The sequence below is a fragment of the Ursus maritimus genome, assembly GCF_017311325.1.
Source record: "Ursus maritimus isolate PB19 chromosome X unlocalized genomic scaffold, ASM1731132v1 scaffold_X1, whole genome shotgun sequence".
Taxonomy (NCBI): Eukaryota; Metazoa; Chordata; class Mammalia; order Carnivora; family Ursidae; genus Ursus; species Ursus maritimus.
Window position 1 is genome coordinate 83,880,651 of NW_024423319.1, and position 17,005 is coordinate 83,897,655.

General features: G+C 43.2%; 1 pseudogene; it reads right to left on the reverse strand.

Annotated features, from left to right (window-relative positions):
* Positions 1-1,155: 1,155 nt before the first annotated feature.
* On the reverse strand, positions 1,156-1,712 carry LOC121103236 (annotated as a pseudogene).
* Positions 1,713-17,005: the final 15,293 nt, after the last annotated feature.

A 17,005-nucleotide genomic window follows, 5' to 3' on the forward strand; every position in this document is an offset into this window, starting at 1 on the left:
TCCAGTTAATTTAACTCTTTTTCTACCTGCTTTGTGGACTGATTGAGTACTTCACTTTCTAGGGCTGGTTAGCTATTAAAGAATCCTTTCAGAACACTGCATGGAATATAACATTCTAAGCCTCCCCACAATTGAAAATAGGTGCACGTGTTTAAACCAAACCTAAAAAGCTGATAAAAGAACTGCTTAGATGGTATCTCAGTGTGGTTTTCATTTGAATTTCTCTGATGGCTAATGATTTGGAACATTTTTTCATGTGTCTGTTAGCCATCTGTATGTCTTCATTGGAAAAGTGTCTGTTCATATCTTCCGCCCATTTTTTGATTTGTTTATTTGTTTCTCGTGTATTGAGTTTGAGAAGTTCTTTGTAGATCTTGGATACCAGTCTTTTATCTGTAGTGTCACCGGTGACGGGTAGTAAGGAGGGCACGTATTGCATGGTGCACTGGGTGTTATACGCAACTAATGAATCGTCGAACTTTACATTGGAAACCGGGGATGTACTGTATGGTGACTAGCATAATATAATTTAAAAAATTTTAAAAAAAAAGAACTGCTTAGAAGTAGTAGTGTTTATTTCAGGATCATATTTGCAAACAGGAGAATAACTTAATTATGGATCCCCGTCTAGCTCTTTTGTAACTGTGGAATTATATTTACGCTGCTGTTATACTGGACAAATTTTTAAATGTCATCTTGAAATAGAAATGTGTATTTTAAGCACTAATGCAAAGGTAAACGAAAAACACTTTTTAAACGTATGAAGTATGTTTATTTTTCCCATAAGAATCATAAATGTTAACAAATTACCTATAACGGAAATGATTAATGACTTACGAGCAAGCTGGTTTGGTCAGACATTATATACAACCTTTGGTATACTCCAGAATGTGTTATTGCACTTCTGAAATTCGCTCGTCTAACCTATATTTACAGCCCGTGGTGATAACATGTAACTGTAAAGTAAGTGAACACGTTAAAACAAACGAACGAACAAAACTCTTGCTGCCCAGCGCTGGTACTAAGCACGCAGTACAGCACCTGACCGGGTTCCTCGGCTTCTGCAAAACGCATGCCCCACATCTGTGGATATTGCCAGCTCCGAACTATAAAATTACCCAAAGAAGGTCCTATTTGAATAAGATCCTGAAAAAAAGGAAGCTGTCTCAACTGCAAAAAGCAGTAGCTCTCTCTTTTTTTTTTCATGGTGCAAAAACTTACATTTAGAATTAGCCGGCTGGACTCAGTTTAGATGATGCTGTTTTTGCTGGCAACATCCAAAGCGTCGTAGTCGGGAGCCAGTCACACAAAGGCCTTCTTCTCTCCGTGGGGCCTGATCCGGATGTTGACCTTGGCCACACCAACGTCACAGAGCTTCTTCACAGCCCTGTATGATCTGGTGCTTGTTGGCCTTGACTTCCGCAATGAACGCAAGTGTGCTGTTGTCTTCTTCAGCCACGTGTCCTTCACGGCTGACTTGGTAGTCAGGGGGAACTGGATGACGGCACAGTGGTCAAGCTTGTTACTCCTGGGGGGCGCTCTTTGGAGGACATTTAGGCCATCAGAAGGCAGATGTCGGGCAGATCTTTTTTGTGTGACTGGATGCCTTTCAGCACTACTTTCTCGGCCTTCAAAGCCTTTGCTTTGGCTTCAGCTTCGGGAAGGGCAGGCGCTTCCTTATTCACCTTCGCTGCCATCTTCATGAAAGGGAACCGTAGCTCTCTTGATGCCTTTGGCCGTTATGAGCCACACTCACATATGATTTTGGAACCGTCTGCAACTTGTACTAACGAAGACAGGAGCCAGGAGGCTCATGAGCCAAATGACCGTGGTGACAGGGACAGCGGTTACGCACGGACCCAGCAACATAGACTTCCACTCACCAAGGCGGATCTGGCTCCTACGACAGCGCAGTGCCCGAGGGCGCCCGCAGAGAGACCAACACTGGGGTGATCAGCCAGCCACCTGATTGATTACACTGGACCGCTTCCATCATGGAGAGGGGAGCACATTCTCGGTACTGGAACACTTACTCTGGGTATGGATTCGCCTGTCCTGCACACCATGTGCTGCCAAAACGACCACCTGCAGGCTCACAGGATGCCTATCTGCTGTTACGGCACCCAGCGCCACATTGTTTCTGATGGAGGAATTACTTCACAGCAAGCAAGGCGCAGCACTGGGTCTGTGCTCGTGGAACTCACTTGTCTTACCAGGTTCCCCACCATCCCAAAGCAGCTGGCTTGACAGGATGGTGGACTGGCGTTTTTGAAGACTCAGCCGCAGTGCCAACTAGGGGCTCATACCTTGCAGAGCTGAGGCAACGTCCTCCAGGAGGCTGGACGGCCTCTGAATCAGCATCTAATATACGGTACTGTTTCTCCCATAGACAGGAGCCATGGATCGAGAGCTCAAGGGGGGGAAACGGGAATGGTACCCCCCACTATTACCCGTAATGGTCAACTAGCAAAAATGTCCCTTCTCATCCGTGTGACCTTACGCTCTGCTGGTGCAGAGATCTTAGTTACAAGGGGATGAATGCTTCCACCAGGAGACACCACGGTGATTCTATTTCACTGGAACCTAAGACCGCCACCCGGCGGCTTTGGGCTCCTCCAGCCTCTGCGTCAACAACGGGCAAGAAAGGAAGGTACAGTGTCAGCTAGGGTGGTTGATTCGGACTACCAGAGAGAAATTGGGGTGCTGCTACACAATGGGAGTGAGGAAGTATATGCCTGAAATGCAGAAGGCCCCCTTGGGCACCTGGGTGGTGGCGCAGTCGGGTACGTGTCTGACTCGATCTCAGCTCAGGTCTTGATCTCAGGGTTGCGAGTTCGAGACCCGTGTTGGGCTCCAGGCTGGGCTTAGAGCCGACTTTAAAAAAAAAAAAAGGCCCCTATCGTGCTCTGTGATTAAAGTTAATGGAAAACTATACAACCCAGTTCAGGCAAGACGATTAATAGCTGGGCCCTGCAGGAATGAAGGTTTGGGTCACTGCACTAAGTAAGGAACCATGACCAACCGAGGTGTTGCTGAGGGCAAAGGGACTATGGAATGGGCAGCAGAATGTATTTATAAATACCAGTTATGACCACATGACCAGTTACAGAAATGAGGACTATAATTTTTACGAGTATTTCTTCCTTGTTTTGTTATGAACATGTGTATAAGACAATGATTTTTGCTTTGTGCCCTCTCTTATCCTCTTATCATCCAACATAAAATCTATTAGCAATGGTTAGCTTTACAGCACAGTATTGTAAGTTACAGTATACCAAGGAGAAGAGTAAACATCCCTCAATGACTTTGCATCCTCTTCTGACGAAATAACTAGCCTGTTTTCGGTTGTGCACATGATAGCTGTATTACGTTGGGCAGAAGGTCGACCCTGTTATTCTAGTTGGGGATTGAGTATGATTTAAGGTGATGCGTGTGGGTGCCAAGGTGACAAGGGGTGGACTGTGATGGTCGGTTTTATGTGTCAAGTGGGCTAGCTATCATCCTCAGTTACTCAATCAAATACTAACCCTTGATAATCTGGAGTGGGTTTTATCCAATCAGTTGAAAGAGCAAAACTGAAGTTTCCCTGAGGAAGAAATTCTCCCTGGGGATGGCAATGTCAGCTCCTACCAGTTTCCTGCTGGCCTACCCTATGGATTTTGGACTGGCCTAGCTAACTCACACAATCACTTAATCCAATTCCTTGCAATAAATCTCTTAAAGTACGTACACATATATATCCCCTATTGGCTCTATTTCTCCAGGAGAACTCTGGCTGATACAGAGGACCCAGTTGGGCCTTTAATCCTTATTAGACACGGAGGAGGAGAAGGCAGACACGAAGGGGAGGGTCCTGTAAAGAACAAAGCGGAGATGATAATGATACAACCACAAACCAAGGAATGCCTCGGCCCATAAGAAGGTGGAAGAAGCAAGAAAGCGCCCTCCCTCACAGCCTTCAGAGAGAGCGTGGCTCCGCCAGCACCTTGACTTCAGACTTCTGGCCTCCAGAACTGTGAGGGAAGAAATTTCTGTTGTTTAAGCCACCAAGTTTATGGTCATTAGTTATGGCAGAACAAGGAAACTAACACAAACGTTTCTTACTGGGAAGTCGGGTACTGCGGTAAGAAATACCTAAAAATGTGCGAGTGGCTTTAGCTTGGGCTAATGTGTAGCAGCTAGAAGAATTTTGACAGAAAAATCCCAGACTGCCCTGAAGAGACTGTTGGAAGAAATATGGACGTTAAAGGCACTGCTGGAGGGGCGCCTGGGCGGCTCAGTCGTTAAGCGTCTGCCTTCGGCGCAGGGCGTGATCCCGGGGTCCTGGGATCGAGCCCCACATTGGGCTCCTCCACTGGGAGCCTGCTTCTGCCTCTCCCACTCCCCCTGCTTGTGTTCCCTCTCTCCCTGGCTGTCTCTCTCTCTGTCAAATAAATAAATAAATAAAACCTTAAAAAAAAAAAAAGGCACTGCTGGAGAAGGCTCGGAAGGAAGTGAAAAAGATGGCAGAAGAAGTTTCTATCATTTTAGAGAATACATATATCATGAACACAATGTTAACAGACATATGAATATTAAAGGTGCTTCTGGGGGTGCCTGGGTGGCTCAGTTGTTAAGCGTCTGCCTTGGGCTCAGGGCGTGATCCCAGGGTCCTGGGATCGAGCCCCACATCGGGCTCCCTGATCCACTGGGAGCCTGCTTCTTCCTCTCCCACTCTCCCTGCTTGTGTTCCCTCTCTCGCTGGCTGTCTCTCTCTCTCTGTCGAATAAATAAATGAAATCTTTAAAAAAAAAACATAAAGGCGCTTCTGGTGAGGTTTCAGATGAAAAGGAGGAAGATATTACTGGAAACTGAAAGACTGTCCTTGTTATATACTGGCAGAAAACTTGGTAGAATTGAGGGGCACCTGGGTGGTTCAGTCGGTTAAGCATCTGTCTTTGGAGCACGTCATGATCCCAGGGTCCTGGGATTGAGCCCCTCATCAGGCTCCCTCCTGAGCAGGGAGCCTGCTTTTCCCTCTCTCTCTATTTCTCTCCCTGCTTGTTCTCTCTCTCTCTCTCTCAAATAAATAAATAAAATCTTTAAAACTTAAATTAAAACTGAATCTAAAAAAACTAGGTAGAATTGTGTTCTATAGTTCCATGGGAACTAAAACTTGTAAGGAATGAACTTGGATATTTAGCTGAGAGACTTTCAAGCAAAGTATTGAAGGTATAGCCTGCTTTTATCTTGCTGCTTGTAGTAAAACGTAAGACAAAAGGAATATATTGAGTAAGGAACCATGAAGCAGAAAAGAACCAACACTTGATGATTTGGTATATTCCCAGCCTACACATACTGTAACGAATGCTAAAATTAGAAAATTCATTGTTGGGAACTAGTGTTGTGGGAAGCCAAAGGTATGGCTAATCTTTTCCTGAAAAGATCAGATATGTGGCTCATCGGTCCCCTGAACCATCTCAGCAAAATCCAGGAATAGAGATGGGATTGTCCAGTACAGATCTTTGGGGTCCCTCTTGTCTAAAGGGAACATACACAAGAGAGTCGCAAGGCTTCTGAGAACATTATGGGCACAGAAACACTGCCAGCTTGAACTGAAAGACACCGATATGGGACAAAATGAGAAAATGCTGACAGCTTCCAGGTTGGTGAACACGTAGAGGTGGGGAGACTGGTGTGTCCGGAGAGCGTACGGAAGCTCTGCGTCCTTTCCCGCTACCTCGCCTTATACGTCTCTTCATCTGGTGGTTGGTTTGTTTACTTTATCATATCCTTTAATAAACTGCTAAACATGTAAAAAGCGACACAAGGCTGCCGGACTTCCAAAATTTTATAGGTAGGAAACCAGCTGATGGAACTACCTCGCTGTAAAATGTGTGCTACTCTGCAAGAAAAAAAGGAAGAATGACTTAAAAGGTAGAGTGCCAGGTGCCTCAGAATGCAAGCGTGGGCCCAGAGGTAGAGACCAATGGGCCCGCTGCAGGCTTTGCAGAGGCTAGAAGTGTTGCCATAGGCCCAGAAGCTCAAGAATGAATCTTACTATGCAAGACAAAGAAGCACTATTGCAATAACTCAATCCTGTCTTCCTGATGGTTCTCCCTTTATAAATCAGTTTCCTCTGGACGCGAACAGGGAAAAAGCATGGCAGTTTGCTGAACATCCAGAAAGACCAACTACATCTACGGTACACTCTTCCGATGGAGACATTTGGACACTGCTGGGTACAGTACTTCTGTATCCATGACTTGTCATCTGGATATTGATTAGCAATTGGATACTGACTACCTGTACAGACATATCTGACAACGTCATCCGAACGCTCAAGGTGGCACCATACAGCAACTCACAAAAAAAACAAAAAACGACCAGCCACGACAGTGTCAGAAAAGCAAGGGAAAGACTTAAAAAGGGAAGGGTAATAGATCAAGCACTGAAGATGATGGTGAAGACGGAAACACTTGGAATGCAAATTCTACTCAACAGATGTACTGAGACTAGGACAATGTGTACGCTAATCGTTTCTCTTATCATTTAATTCAACTAAAATTCTCCTGGGGGAATTAAGGAGGGCACTTGTTGTGATGAGCACTGGATATTATATGTAAGTGTTGAATTACTAAATTGTACACCTGAAACAAATTTTGTACTGTATGTTAACTGGAATGTAAATAAAAACTTAATAAAAAATTCTATTGGGGAAGTAGGATTGCTTTATGTTTCCCAACTAATCTACATTTTCAAGTGTTTCTTTAATCCTGTTTAGTGGGCGTGAGTTAGAACACAGAGATCAGTAGAACAGGACAGAGAGCCCAGAAACAAACCCACACATATATGTCAGTTAATATACAACAAGGGAGGAATAATATACAATGGGAAAAAGACAGTCTCTTCAACAAATGGTGCTGGGAAAACTGGACAGCTATACGCAAAAGAATGCAACTGGACTACTTTTTACACCATTCAAAAAAATAAACTCAAAATGGATTAAAGACCGAAATGTAAGACCTGAAACCATACAACTCCTAAAATAAACCACAGGCAATAATTTCTTGGCCATCACCCTTAGCAACATATTTATGGATATGTTCCTCAGGCAAGGGAAACAAAACAAAACTGCTGGGGCTACACCGAAACAAAAAGCTTCTTTTTTTTATAATATTTTTTTATTATGTTATGTTAGTCACCATACAGTACATCCCTAGTTTTTGATGTAAAGTTCCATGATTCATAACTTGCGTATAACACCCAGTGCACCATGCAATACGTGCCCTCCTCACTACCCATCACCGGTCTATCCCATTCCCCCACCCCCTCCCCTCTGACGATCTCAGTTTGTTTCCCAGAGTCCATAGTCTCTCATGCTTCATTCCCCCTTCTGTTTACCCCTCCTCTTTCTTCTTCCCTTTCTTCTCCTACCGATCTTCCTACTTCTTATGTTCCATAAATGAGTGAAACCATATGATAATTGTCTTTCTCTGCTTGACTTATTTCGCTTAGCATTATCTCCTCCAGTGCCGTCCATGTTGCAGCAAATGTTGAGAACTCGTTCTTTCTGATGGCTGAGTAATACTCCATTGTATATATGGACCACATCTTCTTAATCCAGTCATCTGTTGAAGGGCATCCCGGCTCCTTCCACGATTTAGCTATTGTGGACAATGCTGCTATGAACATTGGGGTGCATATGGCCCTTCTCTTCACTATGTCTGTATCTTTGGGGTAAATACCCAGTAGTGCAATGGCTGGATCATAGGGTAGCCCAATTTTTAACTTTTCAAGGGACCCCACACTGTTTTCCAGAGTGGCTGTACCAACTTGCATTCCCACCAACAATGTAGGAGGGATCCCCTTTCTCCACATCCTCTCCAACAATTGTTGTTTCCTGTCTTGTCTATTTTTGCCATTCTAACTGGCATAAGGTGGTATCTCAATGTGGTTTTGATTTGAATTTCCTTGATGACTAATGATTTTGAACATTTTTTCATGTGTCAAAACAAAAAGCTTCTGCACGGCAAAGAAAACCAACAACAAAATGAAAAGGCAACCTATTGAATGAGAGAAGATATCTGAAAATGATATATGATAAGGGGTTAATATGCAAAATACATAAAGAACTTATACAACTCAACACTAAAAAAAATCTGATTAAAAAATGGGCAGAGTGGGGGCGCCTGGGTGGCACAGCGGTTGAGCGTCTGCCTTTGGCTCAGGGCGTGATCCCGGCGTTATGGGATCAAGCCCCACATCAGGCTCCTCCACTATGAGCCTGCTTCTTCCTCTCCCACTCGCCCTGCTTGTGTTCCCTCTCTCGCTGGCTGTCTCTATCTCTGTCAAATAAATAAATAAATAAATGGGCAGAGTGGGGCACTTGGGTGGCTCAGTCAGTCAAGTATCTGCCTTCGGCTCAGGTCCTGGGATCAAGCCCCACATTGGGCTCCCTGCGGGAGCCTGCTTCTCCCTCTCCGCCCCCTGCCTGTGTGCCCACTCTCACTCTCTCTCTCTTTAGCTCCCTTTCAAATAAATATAATCTTTTAAAAATAAAAAAATAAAATAAAAAATGGGCAGAGAACCTAAATAGACATTTTCCAAAAGAAGACAGACAAATAGCCAACAGACACATGAAAAGATCCTCAACATCATTCATCATCAAGGAAATGCAAATCAAAACCACAATGAGACACCACCTCACACCCATCAGAACGGCTAGCACCAAAAAGAAAAGAAATGACAAGTGTTGGCAAGGATATGGAGAAAAAGAAACCCTAGTGCACCATTAATGGGAATGTAAATTGGTACAAGCACATACTGTGGAAAACAGTATGGAGATACTCTAAAACATTAGAAATAGAAATACCATATGATCTAGTAATTCCTCTACTGGGTATTTGCCCAAAGAAAATGAAAACACTAATTTGAAAAGATAACTGCACCCTTACGTTTATTGCACCATTATTTACAATAGCCAAGCCACAGAAGCAACCCCAGTGTCCATCCATAGATGAATGGATAAAGAAGACACATACACACAATGGAATATTGCTCAGCCCTAAGAAAGAACGAGCCCTTTCCATCTAGGACAACACAGATGGACCTCGAAGGTATTATGTTAAGTGAAATAAGTCAGACAGAGAAAGACAAGAACCATATGATTTCACTTATACATGGAATCTAAAAAACAAAACAAACAGACTCATAAACAGAGAACAAACTGGTGGCTGCCAGAGTGTAGGTGGGCCGGGGAATGAGCAAAATAGGTAAAGGGGATTAAGAGGTAGAAACTTCCAATTATAAAATAAATAAGTCACACAGATGAAAAGTATAGCATGGGGGGGTGCCTGGGTGGCTCAGTCGGTTAAGTGCTCGACTCTTGATTTTGGCTCGGGTCATGATCTCAGGATCGTGAGATAGAGCCCTGTGTCGGGCTCTGCACACAGAGGTGAGTCTGCTTGACATTCTTTCTGTCCCTCTTCCTCTGCCCCTCCCCCTGTTTGTACGCACACACACTCTCTCAAATAAATAAATAAATCTTTTTTTAAAAAAGTAAAGTACAGGGGCGCCTGGGTGGCACAGTGGTTAAGCGTCTGCCTTCGGCTCAGGGCGTGATCCCGGCGTTATGGGATCGAGCCCCACATCAGGCTCCTCTGCTAGGAGCCTGCTTCTTCCTCTCCCACTCCCCCTGCTTGTGTTCCCTCTCTCGCTGGCTGTCTCTATCTCGTTGAATAAATAAATAAAATCTTTTAAAAAAATAAATAAAAAAGTAAAGTACAGCATAGGGAATATACTTAATAATACTGTAATAATAACGTATGGTGACAGTGACTACACTTAGTCACTCAGTTGGTGAACACTGAGTAATATACAGAATTGCTGAATCAATATGTCGTACACCTGGGGCGCCTGGGTGGCTCAGTCGGTTAAGCGTCTGCCTTCGGCTCAGGTCATGATCCCAGGGTCCTGGGATAGAGTCCTGCATCAGGCTTCCTGCTCAGTGGGAAGCCTGCTTCTCCCTCTGCCACTCCCCCTGCTTCTGTTCCCTCTCTCACTGCCTCTCTTTCTGTCAAATAGATAAATTTTTTAAAAAATCTTTAAAAAAATATGTTGTACATCTGAAACTAATATAACATTGTATGTTAATTATACATTAATTTAAAAAAAGATTCTATAACCTGTAACCCATAATCTATATATTCGCCTGGGGTGGGGTAACATTCTAACTTGGAAAGTCAAAAGATAAATAACCAACTGTCAGAAGCCTTAAAAGTCTAAAGGTCCAGCACAAGTAACTCCCATCAGCTTTCTTTTATTTTTTTAAAGATGTTATTATCTATTTATTTGAGAAAGAGAGAGAGAGTGAATGAGAGACACAGAGAGAGAGAGAGAGTGAGTACAAGCCAGGGGGAGGGGCAGAGGGAAAGGGACAAGCAGACTCCCTGCTGAGCAGGGAGCCCGATGCCGGTCATGGGATCATGACCTGCGCCAAAGGCAGACGCCTAACAGACTGAGCCACCCAGGCGCCACCCCTTCCATCAGCTTTCTTACGTAGTATTTCATATACCCAGTATCACTATGCTCTTAGATGGCATGTCTTGCTTAGAAGGATTTTGCTCTAAAACTCTTAAGCCAGGACAAAGTAACTGGTATGTTGCTGAGTAACCTGCTTTGGGATCAGATGCATTTTAATTAACTGATGAGATGATAATCTATGTTTTAGCCTTTCTCTTATCACTCATCAACTGCAAGCTACTCGTGTAGGTTTTAATCACAAACACCGAATGAAAACTCTTTTCAAAAAGCAAAACAGCCACAGAAGAGCCGTGACAGCATGTATGAGGAGGTTGTAATCGAAGACACCGTTTCCGTCATCCATATGAAGATCGATCAAAAGATTTCTTGACCCTCAAGTATCAGGAAATCTTTACTATGGAGGAGTTATTGATTTCTTTATGGAGATCTTGTAGTCCATGTGTCTGATTGCACTTCTTACTCTGTCTTCCCAAAATATCAGAGATCAACCTGGACTTCAAAGTATCTAGCTGTGCAGGACTGTCCACCCGCATGCCTACATTCTAAAACTTATGTTTCTATTTTCCTCTTTTTACTCCCTTTTTTATCCTAATACTTACCTACTTATACTTAGAAGCTTCCTAAAAACCACAGGAAAACAAAAGCAACAAGTAAATAAATGAACAAATAAAAACTGACTGGGGATGTGGTCACTTCTAACTCCTCTTTGGAAGATCTGGGAAGGAAGAGTTGGGGTGGGGTGGAGTGCCAGCAAGGAAGAAGTTGCCATGCATGGCCCCAAATCATCAGCCTCCTAATAATGACCATGTCGAGTATGACGAGGAAGACATTTCACTGTCATCCACTGAATTCCTTACAACTTAGTGATCCTTCTCCCGTGACACAAAAATTCAATTTCTAGAAAAATGTCTTTAAGAAATAATCATGGATGTGCATAAAGACATAAATCGAGGAATTTCACCACCAAAGTGTTATTTAATGAAAACCTACTGCCACCGCAGATGCTCAAAGGATGGAATGCTACGTAACCATGAAAATTATGTAGAAAACTCTCTCGACATGGAAAAATATTTACGTAACACTCCCAAAGTTTCTTTTTTTAAGAAAAGGCAATCATTCTTCTTAGTTTTACTTTATCCTCCCATTATTTTCTATATTACAGGAAAACCCAAAAAGTAAATTATGTTAATGTCATTATGACCTCTCCACCAAAACAGATACATAAAGAAATATCAAAGTAAAAGTTCTGTAATTTTAATCTGAAATGAATATGAGCTCTGTGTTTTTTTTAAAGATTTTTATTTGTTTATTTGACACAAAGAGAAAGAGAGCACAAGCAGGGGGAGCGGGAGAGGGAGAAGCAGGCTCTCCACGGAGCAGGGAACCTGATGTGGGGCTCCATCCCAGGACCCTGGGATCATGACCTGAGCCAAAGGCAGACACTTCACTGACTGAGCCACCCAGGTGTCCCAAGATCTTTTTTTTTTTAAGTAATCTTTACACCCAACATGGGACTCAAACTTACAACCCCAAGATCAAGAGTTGCATGCTCTACTGACTGAGCCCACTAGGCCATCCAGGTCCCCAAGACCTCCTTTTTTTTTTTTTTTTAAGATTTTATTTATTTGACAGAGAGAGACACAGCGAGAGAGGGAACACAAGCAGGGGGAGTGGGAGAGGGAGAAGCAGGCTTCCCGCCGAGCAGGGAGCCCGATGTGGGGCTCGATCCCAGGACCCTGGGATCACGCCCTGAGCCAAAGGCAGACGCTTAGCCGACTGAGCCACCCAGGTGCCCCAAGCATACAACTCTTGATCTCAGGGTCATGAGTTCAACCCCCACATTGGGCATGGAGCCTAATTAGAAAAAAATTTTTTGAAATAGAAATGCCATGTGATCCAGTAATTCCACTACAGGGTATTTACCCAAAGAAAATGAAAACGCTACTTTGAAAAGACATCTGCAGCCCTATGTTCACTGCAGCATTACTTACATCAGCCAAGACACGGAAGCAGCCCAAGTGATCACCGATAGATGAATGAATAAAGATGTGGTGTATATATAATGAAATATTACACAGTCATCAAAAAGGATGATACTGTGCCATTTGTGACACGGATGGCCCTAGAAGGTATTAGGTTAAGTGAAACAAGTCAGAGTAAGAAGGACAAATATCATGTGATTTCACTCATATGTGGACTCTAAAAATAAAAAAAAAAAAACTAAATGGGGGTGCCTGGGTGGCACAGCGGTTAAGCGTCTGCCTTCGGCTCAGGGCATGATCCCGGCGTTACAGGATTGAGCCCCACATCAGGCTCTTCCGCTATGAGCCTGCTTCTTTCTCTCCCACTCCCCCTGCTTGTGTTCCCTCTCTCACTGGCTGTCTCTATCTCTGTCGAATAAATAAATAAAATCGTTAAAAAAAAAAAAACTAAATGAATTTTAAAAAAAAGCAGAATCACACTTATAAATACAGGAAACAAACCGATGGTTACCAAAGGGAGGGGGTGGGGGAATGGGCAAAATGGGTGAAGGGGAATGGGTGATACAGGCCTCCGGTTATAAAACAAATAAACCACGGGAGTAGAAGCCACAGCATAATGGCAGCTACACTTGTGGTGAACATAACATAATGTGTAAGTTTGTCAAACCACGATGTTGTACACCTGAAACTTGGGTAACACTGTGTGTCAACTATAGTCGAATTAAGAACTTAAATAAATACAATATATTTTAGTAGTCAAAAATAATAGCTCTTTCCTACCTGTGCTGCTCCATATCTGGCTCATAATAAAATAAATTTAATTCACAAAATACAGTAAAACGGAGAAGAGAAGACGGTGCCACTTGGAGATCAGGCAGAGCAGCAGGGGACTTAAACACCTAGGAACAACACAGCAGTGAGTCCCTTGAGTTTTCTTTTTACCTCGTATATCCCAGACTAGGTGCTGGAGAAGCCAGCAAACCAACAATGCCAATGGGCACAGCAGAAAGAGCTCTAAGAAAGTCTGCTTTATCTGGTCAAAGGACCAGGAAAGGGACAACCTAGCAAGAAAACTTTAAAGTGATAACCACCTTATTCCAGCCAAGTATCATGAAAAAGGACAAAAACAAAAAACCCGTGGGTCTCAACTCCATCCCATCAGCAGAAGCCAAGGGGGGAGCATATACCTCCACTTCTGTCTGGCTCTAACGAAGTGCTATTCCCCCTACAACACTGGGGTGCTTGTCTCAAAAAAGACAAAGTAGGGAGCTAAGGCTCATCTCTCCTGGGCAGTAACGAGCCTCCTCACTCAGTGTTCTCGGTCGAGAAACCATGGGGAGACTAGACTTCCATCCCAAATCAGCAGTAACGAGGCATCCTTCCTCCAGCCTGCTGGAGTCGTATCAGAGAAGGTCTAGTGGGGAGTCAGGACTTTCTCCACTGCTAAGGAGGCGAACACCCTCCCCCCCCGGAAGGTATGAGGGAAGACACAATGGAAAGCTAGAACTCCACCTCTGGGCGCCTGGGGGGGCGCAGTCGTTAAGCGTCTGCCTTCGGCTCAGGTCACGATCCCAGGGTCCTGGGATCGAGCCCCACATTGGGCTCCTTGCTTAGCAGGAAACCTGCTTCTCCCTCTCTCACTCCCCCTGCCTGTGTTCCCTCTCTCTGTGTGTCTCTCTCTGTCAAATAAATAAATAAAATCTTTAAAAAAAAAAAAACAAAAAACTCCACCCCTGTCCAGAAGTAATGAGCTCTCCACCTTGGGCTCAACGGAAGCCAAATGGGAAACCTGGACTTACTCCCCGACATGGCAGTAATGAGATGGTACCCTTGCTACCCCAGCTGTACTGAAATTAGAGGAAGCCAGATACAACAGTTTGAATAAGAACAAGATTCTCATAAAATAATATCAAAAATATCTAGGTTTCAACAGATAATCACTCACATCAAAAACCAGAAAAATCTCAAAGTGAATGAAAAAAAAATCAATCGGTACCAAGACTGAGATAACAGAAAGTTATCCAACAAAGACGTTGAATCAGCCATCACAAGGAAAAAAAACAGAAGACATAAGGAAGACCCAAATGGAAATTTCAGACCTGAAAAATGCAATAACTAAAATTAGAAAAATTCAATGGATGGCCCCCAAAACAGAACAGGGGGAACAGAAATTACCCAATCTGAACAGCAGAGACGAAACTGACCGGAGGAAAAAAGTACCTCAAGGATCTACAACGAAAGAACCAACATCATGCCGTCAGAAAACAGGAAGGAGAAAAGAAAGAAGACAGGCCTTAAATTAACAACTCAGGAAACAACAGATGTTGGAGAGGATGTGGAGAAAGGGGAGCCCTCTTATACTGTTGGTGGGAATGCAAGCTGGTGCAGCCACTCTGGAAAACAGTATGGAGGTTCCTCAAAAAGTTAAAAATAGAGCTACCCTACAACCTGGCAATTGCACTACTGGGTATTTATCCAAAGGATACAGAAATAGTGATTTGAAGGGGCACCTGCACCCCAATGTTTATAGCAGCAACGTCCACAACAGCCAAACTATGGAAAGAGCCCAGATGTCCACTGATGTATGAATGAATACAGAAAATGTGGTATATATACACAATGGAATATTACTCAGCCATAAAACAGAATGAAATCTTGCCATCTGCAATGACGTGGATGGAACTAGAGTGTATTATGTAAGAAAAATAAGTCAGCGGAAGAGAAGAACCGTATGATTTCACTCATATGTGGAATTTAAGAAATAAAACAGATAAACATAGGGGAAGGAAAAGAAAAAGAAAATACGATAAAAATGGAGAGAAAGACAAACTCTAAGAGACTTTTTTTTAAGTTGAACTATTTTTTTAAAGATTTTATTTACTTATTTGTCAGAAAGAGAGAGAGCAAAGCAGAGGGAGGGGCAGGCAGAGGGAGAAGTGGGCTCCCTGCTCATGCGGGGCTCGATCCTAAGACCCCGAGATCATGACCTGAACTGAAGGCAGATGCCCAACCAACTGAGCCACCCAGGCATCCCTGTAAGAGACTCTTAACTAGAGGGAACAAACTGAGGGTTGCTGGAGAGGAGGTGGGTAGAAGGATGGGGTGATTAGGTAGTAGGCATTAAGGAGGACAATTGATGAAACGAGCACTAGGTATTATACACAACTGATTAATCACTTAACTCTACCCTGAACCTAATAATACACTATATGTTAACTAACTTTAATTTAAATTTTTTTTAAATATTTTATTTATTTATTTGACAGAGAGAGAGACAGCCAGCGAGAGAGGGAACACAAGCAGGGGGAGTGGGAGAGGAAGAAGCAGGCTCCCAGCGGAGGAGCCTGATGTGGGGCTCGATCCCAGAAGGCCGGGATCACGCCCTGAGCCAAAGGCAGACGTTTAACGACTGTGCCACCCAGGTGCCCCTTAATTTAAATTTTTTAAAAAAGGAAAAAAAGTACATGAAGAAATAATGGCTAAAAATGTCCCAATTTGGCAAAACATAAATTTACAGGGGCACCTGGCTGGCTCAGTCAGAAGAGCATGCAACTCTTGATCTTGGGGTTGTGAGTTTGAGCCCTACGTTGGGTGCAGAAATTACTTAAAAATAAAATTTTAAAAAAATAATGAATAAATAAAAATAAATTTACAGACTGAAGTACAGAAAAAAACCACAAACAGGATAAAAGCAAAAAAATCCACACCAAGACATATTGTTAAGCTTTTGAAAACCAAAGATTTAAAATATGCATAAGGAAAGCCATGAGAGAGAAATGGCGCCTTACATACAGAAAACAATTTGAGTGAAGCAGAGCTCACATCAGAAACCACAGAGGCCATAGCAGGTAGCACCACATTTTCCAGCTGAAAGGACAGAACTGTCAACAATGAAAATATCCTTCAGGAATGAAGGAGAAACCAAGACATTCTCAGATGAAAAAAAAAAAAACTAATAGAATTTGTGCCCAGCAAAACTACCCTAAAAGAATGGCTAAAGGAAGTTCCCTAAACAGAAAATGAAAGATAGAAGAAGGGACCTTGCAACACCACAAAAGAAGAAAGAACATGGGAAACAAAAATATGGGTAAATACAATAGACTTTACTTCTCTTCTTTTTTTTTTTTAAGAATTATATTACCTTTTTTTTAAAAGATTTTATTTATTTATTTGACAGAGAGAGACAATGAGAGAGGGAACACAAACAGGCAGAGCAGGAGAGGGAGAAGCAGGCTTCCCACTGAGCAGGGAGCCCGATGCGGGGCTCGATCTCAGGACCCTGGGATCATGTCCTGAGCTGAAGGCAGACGCTTCACGGACGGAGCCACCCAGGTGCCCCAAAATACACTCATTCTTTAACAAAAACGCCAACTAAAACAAACTGCCTGCTATGAAATAGATAATTTGAACAGCCCTAGCACTACTAAGGAAATTTAATCCATAATTTAAAACTCACCAAAAAAGAAGTCAATCAATCAAGCTCTGGCCCAGATGGTTTT